The sequence below is a fragment of the Capricornis sumatraensis genome, chromosome 5 (assembly GCF_032405125.1).
Source record: "Capricornis sumatraensis isolate serow.1 chromosome 5, serow.2, whole genome shotgun sequence".
NCBI classification, from domain to species: Eukaryota; Metazoa; Chordata; class Mammalia; order Artiodactyla; family Bovidae; genus Capricornis; species Capricornis sumatraensis.
The window spans coordinates 121,969,999-121,982,667 of record NC_091073.1 but is presented as its reverse complement, the minus strand read 5'-3'; positions in this window follow the sequence as shown (position 1 = coordinate 121,982,667).

The window sequence follows — 12,669 nt, the reverse complement described above, 5'->3', positions numbered from 1 at the left end:
CGGCGCCCGGCGCGGGGGAGGGGCGGGCGGCGAGCCAGGAAAGCAGGGGGGCTGCTCGGAGCCGCCACCGCTCGCAGAGCTGCCAGGCGAGGAAGTGGGCAGGGTCGTGCCAACACCTCGGACTGAGCCAGGCTGGGGCCTCAGGATCTGCGACAAGCGCGGCGCGCACGTGCTGAGCAACATCCCGGTTCCAAGGTCCCGAAACATACCTGGAAAGAGGAATTTTCCAGCAGCTACAGAGCAAACGCCAAGATCCTTGCTCTTGGAAACCGACGTTGCCACAGCCCTAGGGGGGCCGTCAGACCCGCTGTGGACCCTGGGAGCTGGGTTTAGTGGCCCCCGTGACAGAAGAGCCACGTGGGAGGGCGTCTCCTGCAGGGAAGAAGCTGGGAGGCAGCTGCGGAAGCCCTACCCCTCAATCTGGAGAAGAAGTAAAGAAACTCTAGCCAAGATTTGGTGTCAGGAACCGAATCTCCCCCCTCCCCACTGCCCCCAGGGAAAAGGGAGACCCCCCCCCCCAGTCCAGCCATAGATGGACGGATGTGGTCTCCAAACTGACACCACCAGGTGGCCCCTGGCTGAGATATTAATGCCAACTCCAGGGGCAGAAGCAGGTGTGAAACCCCAGGGCTTCATTTCCGGGGGTAGCAGCCCTTGTCCTAGACTCTGGGAGGAGCCTATTGCCTTAGCAGTTTCCGCAATCACATCTCTTCCCTGGACTGAATGTGGTGAGGTCAGCAGATGGTTCCCGAGTTTGTACTGAAGGACTTCCGAGCACGTGTTAGCACCTCCTAGGAGTCAAGTGCATGTCAGTGAAATGAATGACTAAGCAGAAGTGTGGATACACGGTAAGAGATGAACCAGTGAACAAGCTTTTTCCAGTGTCTCCAGCACCTGGAGAATAAGATGTGTGGTTCTTGGGCTCCAGGGCTGGTTCACAGGCTGGACTCTGAATCTCTAGGACGAGACCAACATGAAAGCAGAGCCTGATCTAAGGGTGGGAAGGGCCTCCTCTAGCCCTTGCTTTGTAAACTCTCCACCCTTTGACAGGAGCAAGGCACTTGAGTTCGATAAACCTCAGTTTCCCTATCTATAAAGTCAGGGGTTGAATCAGATTTCCCATTTTCCTACTAGAGTCCTTAAACTTCAGTGATGCTCTCCAGAGATGACATCACACAAGCTTTTTCTTTTTTTTTTTTTTTTTGATGAGTCAGAAACTCAAAGATTTCCTGGGATGTCTGTGGACCATGCGTGGATCAGAAACGAGGATAATTTTCTAGACCACATTCTGAGCCTTCTTTTACAGCAGCCGTCTGAGCACTCTGTGTGTGTTTTGATTTTTCATCTTCACTCTCTGAATGATGATTTATCTGGCTTTCAGAACAGAAGGTTGAAAGGCTTAATTGTGTGTGTGGCTTCTGGGGTTGTTTAGATTTATAAATATTTTAATAGGATTTTTATTTCTTTATAACATATATCTTGGAAAACTTTGCACCAGGAGCAAATTCTGTGTTTCTCTCCTACAAAACCTATACTAGAGAGAGAGAAAAGACTCGAGAAAATGGTCACAATTTTTAAAGTCCCTGAGGAGTAGGTGGCAGTTACAGCTGGTTTAAGCTCACTCTGCTCTGAAGGCATCAGTCATCTACAAGCCCCACCCCCACCAACAACCTAAGAGGACAGTCAGGAACAGATATGCTCAACTTCTCAAGGACTATATTATTGAGTAAATAAGACATACTAGATATTTAAACCTCCAGTTGGGGAAATCATAAAGCCAAGTTGTGAAAGTGACTGGGTCGTGTCCAACTCTTTGCGACCTCATGGACTATACAGTCCATGGAATTCTCCAGGCCAGAATACTTGAGTGGATAGCCTTTCCCTTCTCCAGGGGAATCTTCCCAACCCAGGTCTCCCACATTGCAGCCAGATTCTTTACCAGCTGAACCACAGGGAAGCCCCAAAATACTGAAGTTGGTAGCCTACCCCCTCTCCAGGGGATCTTCCTGATCTAGGAATCAAACCAGGGTCTCCTGCATTGCAGGAAGATACTTTACCAACTGAGCTATCAGGGAAGCCCAAGTTAGACCACAGAAAATCCCATAATTGAGTGATCTAACAGCCCAAACTTATTAGTAAGACTTACGTAGACCAGGGAAGGGAGGGGGCCCAGCTCTGGGAGGATGTGGAAACAAAAGTTCCGGGGGTGGGTCACGGAGGCAGGGACCGAGGTCCTCAAGTCGCTGCTCATGGCCAAACCTGCCGGCACTGGCTTCCACCCTTCCAGCATGACTCAGCCACAGGGATATGGGTCGGGGTTTGAAAACTGTTTGCGTAAGATTCTTGGTTCACCTCTGACTTAACGCCATTCCCTCCTCCTATGCTGAATCTAAGATCTTATAAAAGCTTCCCCAGAAAATCCACTTCAATAATCCCAGGTTGTGCTCACCTGGCACCAAATCTTTCTCCAAAAACTAAGAAAAGATGACCTCTCCCAGAGACTCAGATGTTTGACATTCTGAAGACACAGACTCCTATGCACGTCTCTGCCCAGTGGAAGCGGAGAATAAAATGTGGACCCATGCACCGCATAGCAACCTAATAGTTACGCACAGGAGTAAATGCTGTCTGGCCTTGAACACCGTCGTCGTGAAATGCGTCCTTGCCCTCAGAGCTACTCAGATGATGCTGTGATGCCATGAGCCAAAGGATGACAGCACATTGAACTATTGCCCAAAAGCAATCACTGATTAGAATTGATCATTTCTGCAGAGAAAGGTGACCGAGAGATTAGTTGTCCTGTTATAGCAGATTTGGGCGAAACTGTGTAATTGTTAAAGGGGTGGAGCTACCTGACATTCAGTGGGAAGAGAGACCGTTAAGACTCAAGGATTCCTCTGGACGCAGGTCTGTGAACTTGGAGCTAACAGAATTCCAGGCTTGTCCTTGAAAGAGCCCATCCTCCTCCCCCGGAAGAAACCGCGCTGTGCCTGTCCGAACACTCTGAGTTAGAGGTTTGAAAATGAATCATGTTTCTGCCGTGGCTTTTATTTTAACAGGAAATTATAAAAAGACAGACCTCATTGAAACACAGAGCGAATTACAGAGGTGATATGTGGCTGGATGGCTGAAAGCTGCCGCCACGCCTTACTGGATTTGCCTAATGACACGTTTTACTGCCTTCTTTGAACAACTGTTGCCTAAGGTGTCCGTGGCCTTTTTACCTACTTCTTCCTTAATAGCGGAATCAAGATGCCATGTGATCACACTGGCGTGAAGTGCTACGTCGCCTCCGAGCGCATCGAGAGCTGCGTCCTGCAGAATACCGGCTTGCCCAGCTTCTTGTCAGTGGCCTTTCAAGAACCCAAGGGACACACATTCTTGGCCAATCTGATACAAAAGATTCCCCTGGCCACTCCACGGCCTCCCACCCCATCCATCCTCCCCCAAACAAAGCACGAGAAAATTAGGGCATAAATACATCAGGGCAAGAAAGAAGACACGTACACAACACCCAGTGCCGTCTGCTGACAGGGAGGAAGGGAGGGAATCCAGGGCAGTCGGGCACATACTTGGCCGGCTCCCAGGGCCGGGGAGTCAGCGGTTACCATGGCGGACGGGGCCGGCCCGAGGGAGGGCTCCAGAGGGCAGGCTTTGTCTGGGCGCTGCTCAAACAGGGAGAGCTGTCGGTTTGTGTACTCTGGGGTGAGCCGTCCTCATGCTGAAAAGGCCCGGAGGAGCCTTCGAGTTTCTCTTGGCATCCCACCCTCTCCGCACCACGCCCTGCCCCTGGCCCACCTTCCCCAGGCTGTCCCTGCCTTCCCCTCCATGGAAACAAGCGTGGCGCACTCAAGGGGACACGCCAGGTGGGAGTCTCCCTTCCCTGTGGATAAGATGCTGGTAGGGACATCCCAGATCCCACGGGCGGGAGTCAGCGCAGAAAACGAGGGAAAGCTCCCTACATAGAAAAGGAAGCCATTCAGAGCGCAGGGGGCCCCAGGCACGCCAGCCACTCAAGCTTCACGGTGGAAAAGGTGGCATCCGGGGCCACCGGGCTCAAGCTCACCCCACGCCTGAGTGGAAAAGCCAGGGCCAAGCCAGAGGCTGCGCGAGTCACTCCGGTGTCCTGTCTAGCGTCCACCCCAACCTCAGAGCGTCGCTGTGGGGCTCACACATCCTCGCCTGGGACGGCCCTGTGAGGCCCCTTTGGGCCCCTCCCAGACACCCTTCATGGACGCAGCCGGGGGCCCAGGTGGTGCTGAGACTGAGGGACACCTGCAGGATGAGGAAAAGGAGCCGCCAAGGTAAGAGCACACTCTAAATTCTCAGCTGGGTCCAGTGGCCTTTTCATCAGACTGAAGGAGCCACCCGGTGTAGACCCACCCTGGTGAAATAAGGTGGCACTGCTTGACGCCCAGTTCCCCGAAACGAGAATCAAGTGGCCGTGTCCACCAGTCTATGCGAAACCGCTTTTGTTCAGCTCATCGCCCACGCCGGGCCAGGCACTGCCAGGCAGCAGTCGCCTGCCCAGTGAGCCCTGCCACCCAGGCATTCATCTCTTTCACAGACGGAGATCCTGCCCCAGCTCAGTCCTGCGGGCCGCAAAGACCGAGCCTGAATCGGGCTGCACTCTGAAGCCATGTGTGGGAACAGGAGGAGACACACCATCCCGCAGCCCCTCTGCAATCACAGCGAAGCAAGACGGAGGCCCCCAGCGTCCTCTGTAGGCGGAGGAAGTACCCAGACTCTGACCTGACATGGAGATTTCTGCTGTTGCTCTTTGCTCACTTTGGCTTCTTGGGATACTTTTTAAGCAGTGTCCACCAGAGTGCACCTCACAGCACGTCACCAGTCGAACTGGCTAATTAATAAGAAACATCTGTCAATTGACAAATATTTATTGAGCATCTTCTGAGCAGGAGCTGCTGAACTTAAACAGAGATGAATAAGTCTCACACCCTGAAGGCTCTTCTGGAAATTAGCAAGCGTGTTGAGGATACAAATAGCTCCCCAGTGACGCAAGGCAAACCACCACCCCTGAAGGCAAAGCTGCTGTGAGCAGTGACACAGAGGCCATCAGCTCAACGCTGAGGGTGGGATGCGGCAAGCTCTGGGGTCCACAGGTCACGGTGCGGATATGGGGAGATAGACTCCATGGAGGCTGAGAGGCCACAGCTGGCCCCGAAGATGGACGTGGAGCAGAGAGGGCAAGTGATGGAGATGTTCCCAGGCCCAGTCACGGGCTAACCTCGGGTCCTGCAAGGATGGCATGCAAGACCCAAGGGCGGCGGACGGAAGTGCGGAAGAGCAAGAAGCTTGGAATCAGCTGTCTAAGTTAATCAAAAGAGATGTTTGTGACTAAAGACCCCAGTACCGTGGGCTGCAGCTTTTCTTTGGCGGGGCTGGAATGGCCAGATCGGGTGCCAGCTCTCAGGACGGATTCTCACCTGTGACAGCAGCTGCCGGGGCTCCAGCAAGATCTGCAAACACGTGCACGCACACGAGGAGCTGGTGCGATACGCCAGACACAGGCAGAGCGCCGTCTGCGACGCGGCCTCCGTCCCACAAACAAGAGACAACAACGAGCTGTGGCACAGCTCTCAGCTCCAGGGTCCTGACTGCCCCTCTCACTCCAGGAAGAAACAGGGTCCCAGGCGGTCCTGACCAGGAGCTCACCTGAGGGGCGGAGAGAATCTGGCCTCTCGCTGAAGAGCCAACACTTAATCCATCTTTGGTGGGCTCGGCGGGGGCCAAGAGTCACGTCCAAGAGGAGAAGGGACGACAGAGGACGAGATGGCTGGATGGCGTCACCAACTCCATGGACGTGAGTCTGAGTGAACTCCAGGAGATGGTGATGGACAGGGAGGCCTGGCGTGCTGCAGTCCATGGGGTCGCAGAGAGTCGGACACAACTGAGCGACTGAACAACAAGACCAGCCCAGTACCTGCGAATGGGGCCTTAGTGGGAGTTAGGTTCTCCACAGGTGGAATTAGGGAAGATGAGGCCACTCTGGCATGGGGTGAGCCCTAAGCCAGAGACTGGCGTCGTTCTAAGAGACACACAGACACGCGGGGAGGAGCTGGCCAGGTGTGAAGCGTCGACAACCCATAAGATACAACACCGGAGGCTGGGAGGACGGCTGGGAGACTCCCCTCCCTGGCACCTCAGGGGAACACGGCCCTGCAGACATCTGGCCTCCAGACTGTGAAATAACATAGTCCTCTGTCTTAAGCCTTTCGTGGCACTTGGTCACTGCAGCCCGAGGGAGCTAGCCCACAACAAGACAACCAAGACGGAGGGCAGAATGGTGCGAAAATAAACCCTCTCAGGGACCAAGAGGCGAAAGGCAGTCGGTGAGACTTCCAGACGGTCTGTCCTGCCCGACCTCATGCGACCCTGCCCCTGCGGAGACAGGGATACGGGAGGACCCAGCTCACTCAGCTCAGGGGAATCTCGTCGTCTGCCTGGATCTGTGTATCCCATAAGCCGATTTAAGCCAATCATCTGTTGGAAAAATAAAATTGGAATAACCAAACGCTGAGATCTGGCAAGGAGGAAGGAAAGGCTCAGCATCCCAGCGAAGGGATCACCTCTTCTCTCCATCCTGCAGATGGATAACACGCAACGCGGGTGCTGCCCCCGCTCTGACGGGCCCGATCAAAGGCCCTGGAGACGCACACGTTGTCACACGGTGAACAGAACGCCGAGTGACCGTAACAGAGGACCCGCAGGAAAGGGAAGTCCTGCATCTGAAAATCTCTATCATTCCCAACTAGCAGCTGGCCCCTCCAAGTGAAGGTCCCAGGTTCTAAAACAGAGATATCTCTTGGAGAGGCTGGCCAGGGAAGACCACTCTTATTTTTGAAGGCTTCTTTCATGCCATTCTGTGTTCTTTTCCACAGTCACCTGAGCGATCAATAATTCAAGGATTTATAGAAGCAGCGTCCTTGAGCACACCTAACCTGAAATCCCCGTTTCTGTCCAAACCTCAGGGGCCAGGCTCATGGTCACCCCGGAAGCACAGCCTTGCTGGCTGTCTCTCCTGGGCCTCAGGAGCGCAGAACCCGCAGCTTGGAGATGGAGGTCAGTCTGGTCCACGCTGACCTCACTGCCAAGTGGCCTTGGGCAGAGCTGCCTGCAGCTCATGTGTGCTGGCCCCAGCCCAGCAGAGGCTGTGAGCATGCCTCCAGGGCAAGGCCACCCTCTGCCACCCTTCTGCCTCATCTTCCACAGGTGCCTGGACAAGAGGTCTCCCCTCTCTGCGTCTCATTTTACTCAGCTGCAAATGGCGCCTGCTTGGTAGGATCCTGTGCCTTGATTAACTGAATATCATTCAAGCACAATGAAAATGTATCATAAACAATGAATGAGCAAATATGAATACCCAAAGCTACAGGTGAGATTTAACTTCTCGCCACGCGGCACCCTCTGGGTGAGATGCTGGGCAAACACACAGGAGGGCACCGCTGTGAGCAAGGGCCGTGTGCCGTATTCCCCCACCAGGCAAGGGGCCATGGGCCCCCAGGGAACGTGCCTCCTGCATCCCCAGCGTGCCTCCCCTCTGGACCTCCCCCTACAAGGCCTCCCCCTGGAGTTCAGCCTCAGTCTCCCCCGGAAACTCCTCACCCCCCTGCCAGAGGCGCCGGCAACCCTCCCAGGCATTCTTATTAACCCTGCCCCCCAAGCGCTGGGGTAGGTGAGCCGCTAAGGTTCCAGGGACCTGTGCTAATGGCGCGAAGCCCAGGAGTGTGTGTTCGCTGCTCAGTTTCCCCTTCCGCTCCATCTCCCACCTCCTGCCACTCCGGCTGCCACCTCCCAGCCCCCTCCTCCCGATTCCTCTGTGTTTCTGGGTTTTGCCTGGGCGCCTTAAGAGAGATGAGGCGGGACGTCCTCGGCAGTCCAGGGGTTAAGACTTCCCCTTCCAATGCAGGTGGTACAAGTTCAATCCCCAGTCAGGGAGCCAATATCCACATACCTCGGGGCCAAAGAACAAAACAGAAGGCAAACAATATTGCAACAGATTCCTAAAGACTTTAAAAGTGCGCCACGTCAGAAAGCATCTGTAGAAAAGGAGGAGGCAGCAAAGGAAGCGCATACTCTTTGTTTGGGGGGTGGAGTTGGGAGTCCAGGAGGAGTGGCTGGCCAAGCGGGACCCTGAGGGCCGCCACCCCAACTCCACATGGGACTGGTGCCTGGCAGAGCCAGAAGGCTCCTGGGAGGTCAGCCCAAGCCACCCAAACCGGTGCCTCCCTGCAGGGGGGGGGCGTGTGGAGGGGCCAAGGTGTCAAATCTGCACACCTAGGGGGCCAGCAGGGATAGGGGGCTCAGAGTAGCGGAGCAGGCTGGCTCCCAGGCTCCACCCTAGACCATCTGCTGGCCGAGGTCAACACCGAATCACAGGCTTGAAGACCACCATTCGCTGCGGGTCACAAGTGGTCCGGTGACCGGTCAAGAGGGGGAGGGCGGGGGAGGGCAGACCTGGAGCGGCAAAGCTGCCACCAAACGCCGTGCCCCCAGCCCAGCCCAGCCCAGCCCAGCCCACCCCCAGGTCTCTGAGCTTCCTCCGCTCTGGGAGGGGGTGATGGCCTCAGTGTTCCTGCATGTCAGCACTGCATCGTTTTCCATCTAAAAGAAAACCTTTGGGCAGAAGTTGCCCAGATGACGCAAGCACCCTGCTGGCTGCCAAGAAGGGTCACAGCCATCCTCCTCCAGGGCAGCAGTGCCAGCGGGGGTGGCCAGAGCCCCCTGCCCCCAGCCGGGAGATGGCAGGTGCAGCCGGACGTGGCCCCGAGTCTCCACTCCCTGGACGGGTGCCCTCATCCAGGGAGCCCACCCCCAGAGGCAGGGCTGAGTCTGGCCCGGGCCATTCCAAACTCCGCTCCAGGACCCGCTGACCAGTCGGCTCTGGTTCTGGGCTCATCCGGTCCCCTGGAGAGATGCACGGCCCTCCCGGACTCCTCCCCCAGGTATTGGAGCAGATCACTCTGCTCCTGCTTCAGAGACCGACTGAGGCCTGGAAAACCCTGGGTCCGCCCCCCAGGCCTGTGCCCATCCCCGGGCAGGGCCCTCTCTCAGCTCTGAACGCGGAGAGACACGGCCGTGCAGATCCAGCCTGTGCAGACAGCATCGCCCTGCTGGCCCTTCATGCCAGTGTGCCAGGGCTGGGGGCCTCCTCCCCAGTTCCTCCCAGCCCTGCCCGCCTCTCAGCCACAGCATGATGGGGATACGGGTGAAGGGCGGGCAGCAGCTGCTGTTGACCTGGAGCAGAGGTCAGGGAGGCTCCCACTGGGGCCAGCAGGGCCCTCCCTGGACACCCCAGGAGGCCGGGGATGCTTGGCCCAGGTCCAGGGCTGTCGCGCAGGGAACACAGGGGTGAGGCCTGCAGTGGTGAAGGGTGCATCCCTCCAGCATCCTGAGCGGGGCTTGGCCGGCAATCCCTAGGAGAGTTGGAACAGTGGAGTCGATTTGCCAAAACCGGAACAAAAATGCAAAAGCAGTTGAAACTGGATGATTGGACGGGAGGAGACTGAGTAGAGTACGATCGGAAAAGAAGTCAGAGTGGGGGTGCTCGGAGGACGGAGGGAGGACCCGCGGTCCAGGTCCCTGCAGAGGTGCGGCCAGGGCCGCTGTCATGCGGAGGCCAGGTTCCCGCGGCAGGGCCCAGGCAAACCGGAAAAGGGAAGGCGCGATCCTGTAAACGAAAGACGGGGCCGCGGACAGCGGCCCACGCCGTCTAGCCCCGCTTGCGGGGGCCTCCCGACCCCGGCGGCACGCGGCTCCCACACGGGCAGAGCGGAGCCTGTAGGCAGACTGACGGGGCCATCTAGCGGCTGGGGCCGGCGGGGCGGCGGGGGCCCGGCCAGCAGGCGCCTCCTGGGAGCGGGGGCAGGAACTGAGCAGCCACCTGTCCTCAGCAAGGATGCTGGCGAGGGATGGGAGGATGGGAGCCTGCGAGGAAGTGGGCGGGGCGGAGGGAGGAAGGAGATGACCGCGGGAAAGGCGGGCAGGGCCCAGACTGATCAGCAAGGGACCCTCAGGGTTACCTGGGAGGCCGGGTCAGCGCGGGCAGAGGCTGGGGCTTGGAACCTCGGACCCGCAAGGGGAGGGGCCCGGACCGTCTGGAGGGGTAAAGGCAAAGAGAGGGAGCCATCTGGCGTCTGGAGGTGGAAGACAACCGTGTCTGGTGTCTGGGAGGTGGGGAGGGGTGGGATGAAAGGAAGGGGCCGTGGGGGGAGGGCGAGCCCTCAGCGTCTGGGGCAGATGCCCTCATTTCTAGGGCGAGAGATGCAAGCTGCAGGTGGCTTGTCTTGATTCCCCCAACCCCTGCCCCAACGACAGGGAGCAGGCCCTTGGAATTCAAGCATCAGTGGTGGGTAGACGGCCTATCACTTTTTCATTCCTGAGGATCTGCCAGTCTCTGGGCAGGGAGCCCTGGCAGGCTCTCAGGGTGTCCAGGGCTGGCAGGCACGGACGGCCTCAGCCCAACCCCCGACCCCTACCGCTGGGGCAGAAGGAAGGGACCTCCCACCTCCTGGGAGTGAGGGGCCAAGTGCCTGCTCCCCGAGGCCCCAGTTCTCCAAGCCCTCTGCAGCTGAGGAACTCGGGCTTTGGTTCCCCAAGTGCCAGCCTCGCTCTGGTGCCTGGCCAGTCTGGGGTCCTGGCGGGATTCTAGGGGAGCATCCCTGCTCTCGTGGTGGCTACATGGGTCCTGGATTTCCGGCTGGCTGCGGGGTCTGAGACCCAGTGCTGCAGCCCTTTTGCCTTTCTAGGAGAGGAAAAGGGGAGGGGAGGGAGACGCCACTCAATGTCTAGGGGAGGGTGGTCAGGAGGCTGGAGTGTCCCCAGGGCCCAGGGGCTTGAGGACAAGCCCCCACCTCCAGCCATGTCACAACCACACTGAGCTGCGCGAGGCCACAGCCCCGAGCAGACCTCCGGGGTCCAGGCCGGTGTGACCCTTCTGCTTCTGTCCCACTGGGAGACCTTGAGGGAGTTGGGTTGATGCCTCACGAATCATAGACCAGTATGGAGGGGGGAGGGGCTCCTGGACGGCAGAGCCTCGGTGATGCTGGGTGTGTGCGAGGACCACACTGCAGACTCTGACGACGGCCCCCTTCCACGCCACCCCCAGCAAAGCGTGTCTGCGTGGAGCTCGCCCGGACCGTGGCTGGGGCCCAGCGACAGCTCTTAACTGCAGAGTGAGCCCCAGGCCTTGCTCAGGCCCCTCCACGTGGAGAGCCCCGCCCCCCACCCCACTCCGAGCAATTACTGTGTCTGAGCAATAGGGCAGGGCCCAGAAGGAGGGTATATTCTGCAAAAGGCGAGGGGGGTGGGGGGCGGAATCTGTGCTTTTCTTTTTCTGGTTGAAATAAGACTGAGTTTATTCCTTAAATGCAGGACCTGAGAGCTCCAGCTTTGCCGGCCCTGAGCGCTGAGCCCGCTCCTGGACGCCCCTCTCTGACCAGGACAGTATGCCCCCATCGCCCTGCCCCACCCCAGGCTGCAGCCCCCAGGGCACGAGGACCGGCTTGCCCAGCTCCAGGGAAAGCCAGCTCGGTGTGATGTGCAAGGAGCCTGAATTCCACATTCACCTCATCCCTGGCCTGCACTTTGCTCCGATCGATGCAATCGTGGGGGCGGTGTGTGCACAGCCTTGCCCACTCACCGCTGCCCCCACCCCGTCCCCAGCACAGTGGGCCTCCGCCCACCACACAGGCACCAGCACCGTCCCCTGCTCTAAGCTGGGGTGCAGCCCCCCAGACCCACTCTGGCCCAGCCAGCCGGCCCATCCCCTCAGCTCACTCTGCACCTGAGCTCATCTCCATTCTACTCTCAGGGCGTTAAAAATAATGCATTAACAGAAGCACAATAAAGACCAGCGGGTTCAAGTTGTTCTAAGGTGTCAGAAGCTCCTCAAACAGCACCACGCGGTGTGTCCTGACCAGCTGTAGCGACTGGAGCCTTCAGGAGGGGCAGAGGACCCCCCCTCCCACCCCTGTCTTTCAACTGCAGGGAGACCTGGCCTGCATGACAAAGTCCCTGGGAAAACATTTAAATAGGACCTGGGCAGCTCTGCCCAACAAACATTTGAGAGACTATTTGTTTGGTGATGGAAGCTTGGGGGTGGGGGACGCTGAGTCTAGATGTCCTTTAAAAACTTAAGTTGGTTTTAACTGAAGCATCTACCATTCTGGAGGAAGCGAAGGGGGAATCGGAGGTGTGTGCAGGGCAGGGGTAACTGAGGTTATCCTCATCCGCCTGCCTCCTCCCTCCCTCTCACCTTTATCTCGGTGAAGATGTTTTCCTCTCTTAACTAGAAGCCTTCAGGTAAAAATAAAGCCACAGCGGCAACAGAGGGGGGAAAAAATGAGTCTTTTTTAGGGTTAAACATCAGAAGACAAGCTTGTGCGGCTTCGGCCAATCAGATCCGCCCTGCCAGCTATAATATAGTACTGAAGACAGCCTCTCGCACAAGCTCTCAGGCTTGCTACCATTTAAAATCAGACTCTTTTTGTCTTCTGCCGGCTGTCTTGAGCCCCAACTCCGATGCGTTCCGTTATCAGCGGCCAGCAGCCTGCCGTCCCAGCCCCCGTCTGGGTGCGGATCGGTGGCGAGTCCCCCGCAGCGGCGGCGGCGGGCAAGGTTATATAGGAAAAGAAAGAGCGAGGCAGG